Source organism: Alexandromys fortis, unplaced genomic scaffold (assembly GCF_014885135.2).
Source record: "Alexandromys fortis isolate MF-2015 unplaced genomic scaffold, M_Fortis_MF-2015_v1.1 scaffold_79, whole genome shotgun sequence".
Lineage (NCBI taxonomy): Eukaryota > Metazoa > Chordata > Mammalia > Rodentia > Cricetidae > Alexandromys > Alexandromys fortis.
The window spans coordinates 1817717-1825531 of NW_026067964.1; positions in this window are offsets into that span (position 1 = coordinate 1817717).

Consider the following 7815-nt stretch of genomic DNA (forward strand, 5'->3'; position numbering starts at 1 on the left):
CATGAAAAACAAGATTAGACGGGCAAGCTCCAAACTTCGTGGTCAGCATAAGCTCCTGGTTCACTGCACACCTAAGTGTGAGAAGCTGATCCTGGAGATCCTACTAGTCATTCACACTACAGAGAGAGCTGTCAGAGGGTTAGTGAGTCACTCACCCAGGCTGAGGGCCCTGGGAAAACAAGATGGGCCTGTTTTAATTAGAGGACACCGCCTGAGAAGGCAGGAATGTGGTGTGTTAAAGGTTTACGGTGGAGACAAAGGCTTGGGGGCAGTGGGGTGGCAAAGAGCAGCAGGGAAGTGTCCCGAGGCTGAGGCAGGTGTGTGGAGGGGCGCTGAGTCTGCAGTGGAGGCCCCGTCATCTGTGGGGCTAGCTCTGTCGTCTCAGTCCATCGGAAAGGCATTGTCCAGCGCGGTCTATGAACCGGCAGTGGCTCAGCTTCAGAGGAACTAAGTGGACTCTCAGGGCAGCATGTCCGGACATGGGAGGCTGTATGAATACACTTTATATCGCTACAGTAAGAACTGGAAGCAGGCTAACTTTAGAAAGCAAGCAGGTCTATTTGGCGCTGGAGTCCAAGGGCACAGCAGCCGTATTGGCTGAGTTCTAGTGAGGACCTCACGACACGACAGATGTCCCAACAGTGGCTGTGCACATGAGGGCTTAGAGATCCCATCTTGAAACAGGAAGCCAGAGCCACCCGGGGATCCAGCTTGTTTCTATAGCAACCGGCTCTTATCAGAGCTCAGAGACCCATGAGCGTTCTCTTAACCCTTCCTTCTCATGCATCTGCCCTGGATGCACTAAGAACTTCACATTTGACCTGATTTCTAGAAGGTTCCCCCAGCTCTCATCTCCAGCACAACAGGAAAGGTCCCATGTGTGAACCTTTGGGGACAAATGACATCCAAACCATAGCAGAGGTCAAGTTCATGTTGGATTTCTGTGGGCCACGGCATTCTTCAGTCAGAGGCAGACACACAGAGATGAGGAGTGGAAAGGGACGGTTATTACGAACTCTTCTCAAGACAAAAGAGGCTTCATCCAAGACAACTGCAGAAGGCAAAGAGGCAGACCTCAGCTCTGCATATTACAGAGAGAGCTGAGCACTGTAGAGCCAGCATGTAGACATGGTGATGGCATTCGACATTAGTGGGTGAATTGTCAGGAGCAGGTTTGTGTAAGATGCTGTGCTAACACTGAGTTTGGCAGGTGTGGTGCCCTGGATGAGAACGGCCTCCAGCTTGAATGCTTGGCCCCCAGTTGGTGGAACTGTTTGGGGAAGATTAGGAGGTGTGGCCTTGTTGGAGGGGGTGTGTCACTGGGGGTGGGCTTTGACATTTCTGAAGCCCCTGCCACTCCCAGTTTCTCTCTCTCTCTCTCTCTCTCTCTCTCTCTCTCTCTCTCTCTCTCTCTCTCTCTGCTTTGAGGTGCTGCTCAAGGCCATGCCCACCTGCTCTAAGTGGCCTTGGACTTGGTCTTGGTGTCTCTTCACAGCAGTAGAATAGCAAGAAAGACAGCAGGCAGTGGTCAAGGGAGTGGACCCACTTAGAGAGTCATGAGAGAGCCTGGCTGTGGTTTAAAGAGAAAGTCTTTGTCGGGGGCAGGGACCTCCTTCAGTTTGGATAAGTCAATCTAAGTCAATCACAAGTCAGTGAGGATGAATCTATTTCTGTTAAGCTAAGAAGTTTTTGGGACAAACTGCCCTCCTAAGGTGGATGTGGAAGCTGGACTTGGGCCTGTCTGGCTTGACAGAGTGCTGTAATAATGTAAGGCAGTCACAAGCATCACTACCTTTCACTGAGCGCTTGTTGTATGCCAGTAACTTTAGGTACACTAATTCCAACGCTCCAAACAACCATGCCAAGTTGGGTCCTTAGCTTTATTGTCGAAGAGAGGAAAACTGAGACTTGAAAAATACCCAGAGAATCAGGAGTTGGATCCAGATACAGGATTTTAAAGCTTCATGTCTTTTCGCTGTATGGCAAATCTTATACATAAAGATTTTAAAAAGAACCACTTATAAATGAATGAGTAGATGCATTAAAACAGGTTTCCAAATGAAAGGACTTGGTTCCTTTGTTCTCAAGGATCATGTAATACTGTGTTTTATTTATTTATGCAAGCAAGGACTCTCTATATGACCCTGGCTTGCCAGAAAATAGCTCAGTTGGGTAGATCAGACTATCCTTAAAGTCCCAGAGATCTGCTTGCCTCTACTTCTAGCACTGGAATTAAAGGTGCATGCCACCAGCTCGTCTGTCTGTCTGCCTGCCTGACTGTTTAATGTGACTGGAATGTTGTTTAGGAATGGTTCTTGCCTCTCACAGCAAGGCAGGTAAACAGTGGACAGCTGAGAACTGGGGATCCCTGGGAAGAAGATGGTGCTCTGTGCCTGTGTCCCAGAGTCATTGGTCAAAGTGATGAAAGGGAAGAAACTGGCCCCCTTTCTGTCTCAGCCTGGAGCCTGTGATGACAGACTATTCCCAGAAATCCACCACTGACTTGAGCACTCGTGTGGCCAGGAATATTAAAAAGCGAACTCAAATTTGGCTCCAACTCTAGCGAAAAAGGATAAACAAAATCTTTCTAAACTGGGAAATTGCTCAGGATTATTTCTGTTGCCTTTCCAGCTCATCAACACCGAGTTCTGCGGCTCCAAAACTTTGCCTTGAATTCTTTGCAACGCACGTCTGTCTTCAGCTGCTCAAGATCGCCCCAAACTCAGCACTTTATTCTGGGGTGGCTGACTGGCCTTTTCCAAGTCCTGCTGACATTTCAGCTGCCTTTGAACGGTTGCCTCTTTTTGTCTCCACGGAATGGGTCATGTCTTGTTAACTTCTCTGAAGACTGGCTGGCTTTTCAGGGACCTTCAGTTATACTCTGCCCAAGAGATTGTCACTAGAGATCTTAATACCTGGAGGTGCAGAGAAGCTATTCTGGTGCTGTGTCGTGTGAAAATTTGCTCAGGTACAGGTCATTCAAAGTGACCTCCCTCAGGAAAAAAAGATTGTGGATTTTTTTTAATGGTTCAGCCTATTTTTAAGTTATGAGGAAAAATTAAAAAGCTTAACTGTATCTTACCTGGAGATAGCATGCATTCAAGTGTATTGATAACCTAATTAAAATTTATCAGGGCTGGAGAGATGGCTCAGCAGTTAGGAGCACTAGGTGCTCTTCCAGAGGACCTGGGTTCAAATCCCAGCACCCACGTGGCAGCTCACAACTGTCTGTAACTCCAGTTCCAGGGGATCAAATGCCCTCTTCTGACCTCTGCAGTGCAGAGCAGGCAAAACACTCTGCGCTTAAAACAAAGTTAGAAAATAAAGGTAGCATCGTCACCTCTTTTAAGATGCTGATCTGAAGGCACATCAGCCGCAGTAGGAGGCAAAGAGATTGCTGTCACCTGAAAGAGAAGGTGAAGCCTTAACCACGTGATGGCCATGATACACCTGTGGACTACAGAACAGGCTGGACTACACAGGCTTCTAGAGTGAGGTTGCCACAGGGAGGTGGGGACTCCAACGCTTTGTCCCATTCTTGAAAGATGTTCAGCAAAAGACTGGGGAGTTGTGGGAAGGATTGACATGGAGGAGCAAGAGATGACAGAGAAAAAAAAGGAAAATCCTTGAAGGGTCGCAGTTTCAGGAAGAGGGGGTGCTATTAGAGTCTTAACAACTGAGGGGCTCAGCCAAGGACACCAGCAACTGGTCTCATAATCACTGCCCATCTCTATGGCAAGCGATCCCCAGGACACCCCAGGAATATTCCATAATGGGCATGCGCCTCAGAGGAGTTACCTGGCTTTGTGGGTGAATCCTGTGAGCTGCCATGAATACTGGAAGGCCAATGCTTCAGTGAATGCTGCTCCCCCGTTCTAGGAACCTCTAGGACAGAAAAGAGCGAGCAAGCTCGTGAGATGTCGTTGATACAAACTGGTGTGTACTCCATATTCAGGACTCTGCTAAACGGCAAAAGAAGTGAGAGCATTACAAGTGGGCTCTGCCTTCTCGACTTCTTAATAAAGTGTGCAGTCATAGCCGGTACGTAGGTGTCATTTGTCCACATCTCGAACACTGTGTCCCCTCTAGAAGATGCAGTGTGGAGAACGTTGAATTAGCTGCTGCTCTGAACTAGCAGGGAATAACGAGAAGCAAAAAAGTCTGAGCCTGTGCAACAAGGAGTCAATTTTGAACATTTTAGTTATTTCTAGTAACCGAGTGAATGCCACGAATTCAGACCTGTACTCATTTTACTGGGAGAATTCAGCAAGAAGTGAATTTGTAACTGTTCCCAGAGTAACAATTACATTTCTGAGACTTTCAAATTAATAGACCATAGAATCAACAATAGTAAACATTTCTTTTTTTGTTTGTTGTTTGTTTTATAGAGACAGGATTTCTCTGTGTAATAGCCTCTGGATGTCCTAGAACTCACTTTGTAGACCACACTACACCCACCGCCCAGCTAGGAAAACATTTCTTGATTCCTGTTATGGATACAATAACATGACAGGTGGATCCAATGTTTTTAAATAATTTTTAGATTAATTTACTTTTATGTGTATGTAGATAATTTATTTTATGTGTATGAGTGTTTTGTCTGCACATGTATATGTGCCTCACATATATACATGCCTGGTGCTTTTGGAGTTCAGAAGAGGGCATTGGCCCCCTTGGGATTGGATTAAAAGACCATTGTGAGTTACTATGTGGGTTCTGGGAATGGAATCCAGGTCCTCTGCCAGAGCAACAATTGATCTTAACCTCTAAGTCATCTCTCTAGTGCCTATGTTTTAAAAAAGATTTATTTATTTATTTATTTACTTACTTACTTTAATGTATAGGAGTGCTCTATCTGCATGTGCCCCTGCCAGCCAGAAGAGGGCATCAGATCCCACTATAGAGGCTGTAAGCCAATTAAACTCTGGAAGAACAGCCAGTGCTCTTAACCACTGGACCATCTCTCCAGCCCCCTATGCTATTTTTTTTTTTAATAGAGTTATTCCTTAAATTTTACTTTATATGTTATATATGTGTACTTTGCATGTATGTGTGTGCACCACAGACATGCCAGTGCCTTTAGAGGCTAGAGGAGAGCATCAGATCCCCCAGAACTGGAGTTGCAGGTAGGGCCGAGTCCCCTGACATGAGTGCTGGGAACGGAAGCAGGTCGTCTGCAAGAGCGACGCGTCCTCTTAACCCTGAGTGAAGCTTGCCTGTAGATCAGAGAGTAAAACAGCTACACTGATCAGCCTTACAGACCAGGCAGTGGTGACACACACCTTTAATCCCAGTAGCCACTCTAGTTTGCCAAGGGTACTGGTGTGCGCCTTTAATCGCAGCACTAGAGAGGATTATAAAATGGGAGGTAACAGCTCTCAGACACAGACACTCTTAAGATTCCTGGAGACAGGATCACCATTTCTGACTGAACTAGAGGTGGGAGCCAGAGGCTGGTTGTTTTGCTTTTCTGACCTCCGAGTTGGACCCCAATATCTGTCTCTGTATTTTAGTTGTTCATGCTACAACTGAGCGTCTCTTCATCCCTGGGTCATATTCTTTTTGCACACAGTTGACATCTTAGACTTTGCACCCCAACTAAATGAGCTTTACTCTGCGTGGAGGAAGATCTACACGTGACACCACAACCCTCTGAAGCCTACTGAAACCAGAGACCATTAATCCTATTATCTTTGGATTGCACCTCTTAAGTGGTTGTTCTTCCTATTTAAAGGAGCTCCTAAAAGCCTTTCACTCCTGTTATAGCCCTTTTAAAAATATCTTTATTGCTATTTTTTATAGTACTAAAGATTAAACTTAGGGCCTTAAACATGACAAGCAAGTATAACCACCTAGTTATAAATACAGTCTCTCTCTCTCTCTCTCTCTCTCTCTCTCTCTCTCTCTCTCTCTCTCTCTCTCTCTTTTTATTTGGCGGGGGATGGTGGTTTTGAGACAGGGTTTCTTAGTAGCTATGGAGCCTGTCCTGGACCTCGCTCTGTAGACCAGGCTGGCCTTGAACTCACAGAGATCTGTCTGCCTCTGCCTCCAGAGTGCTAGAATTAAAGGCGTGCCCCACCACCACCCAGCTCTCTTATTCTTTCAGGACAGGATCTCACCAAGTTTTACATAGCCCAGGAGGGCTTTTGCTTCTAATTCTCCTGTTTCAGCCTTCCACGGAACTGAGGTTACATTCCTTCGACACTATGCTCAGCTACTGGTACTTTCTGTTATGAAACAAATACACATACATTCTAAAAGTTTATTAGAAATATAAATATAAGAAGTTGGGGCTGGAGGAATGGCTCAGCAGTTAAGAGCACTGGCTGCTCTTCCAGAGGACCCAGGTTCAATCCCAAAACCCACTGGGCAGCTCAGATCTGTCTGTAACTCCAGTTCCGGAGGACTTGACACCCTCACACAGACATAGATGCGTGTAAAACACCAAAGAACATAAGATAAACATAAATTATCTTTTAAAAATGTGAGAAGTTATGACTACCATTTGGAGTTTTATTAGTAAGAACGTTTGAGACTGTCATTAGGCAATACCCAAAAAAGATTAAAAAGAATACTTACGAATTTGCAATAGCCAGAGTTTAAGCAACAATTTTTTTCAAACTATCAGATTTATAAACATTTTATTTTTCTCACAGCATACCTTTTAAGAGGTAAGAGTAGATTCCTTGCCCTAACAAGATATATAAATAGTAAATGATATTACCAGATAGAGCTTCTATCTTATGTATGTATGTATGTATGTATGCATCATCTATCTATCTATCTATCTATCTATCTATCTATCTATCTATCTATCTATCTACCTATCTATCATCTATCAGCAGTCTAAGAATACACAAACACTTTGTGCTAAGAACAGACTTTAAAGTGTTAAAAAGTATCCCAGTAAAATCTTACCCATATAGGAGGTTAACTGACATTCCAAAGAAAATTTCAGGGTTACAAACATGAAAATCCTATAGTTGCACGGTTAAATCCACCCACTACTATTTTCCTTCAGAGCCCAGGCATTTATGTGTATAAAGATCAAGCATATTAAAACCTTAACCTTTTCTCATGCAGATCTCCAGGTTGCCACTTCCTTCCCTGAGGTGACTCTGGGTCCACTGTGCCGTCTCATAAGCAGGGTGATGTAAGACAAGCGTTGTCACCAACACTTGAGGGCTCCTGTGTTCATTTACCCCTTCGTTGTTGAAAGATGGGGGATTAATTACCAGGGTGATTTCCTTCGCCTCAGCCATGCTTTCCCCGAAGTCTTAACAGGTCATGGTGACATGTTCTTTCAATGTCGTATGGGGCAAAGGCCCCAGAGGATTATCTGGAGAAACAGTCTGATTTAGTAGTCACTGTTTGCTAAAGGTCACAGACTGAGTGAAACTGCCGGTTACCTCAGAGGTTTTAAATTTTTAAAAACTTCTACATGTGTGGGGACTTTGCCTGCATGCTTGTCTGTGTGGCATATGCATGCCTGGGGCTATCGGAGGCCTGAAGGAAGCCTTGAGTACCCTGGAGCCCGAGTTCCAGATGGTTACAAGTCACTGTGTGGGTGTAGAGAATCAAAAAAAGCCATCTCTCCTGCCCCACTTCGGAGATTTTTATCTGTAAAGAAACCATTTCTGTAGTGTGGTAATGAACCATTCAGTGCAGTTTAGGTCCCTGCCGGACTTAGCTAGGTTTATATATAACCGGCAATCTTTCTTAAGGTCACCCCAATTCCTCAGCTTCTTATTTGGAGTCGTAAACAGTTTTAACTTTGGTTTTTTTTTTTTTTTTTTTTTTTTTTTTTTTTTTTTT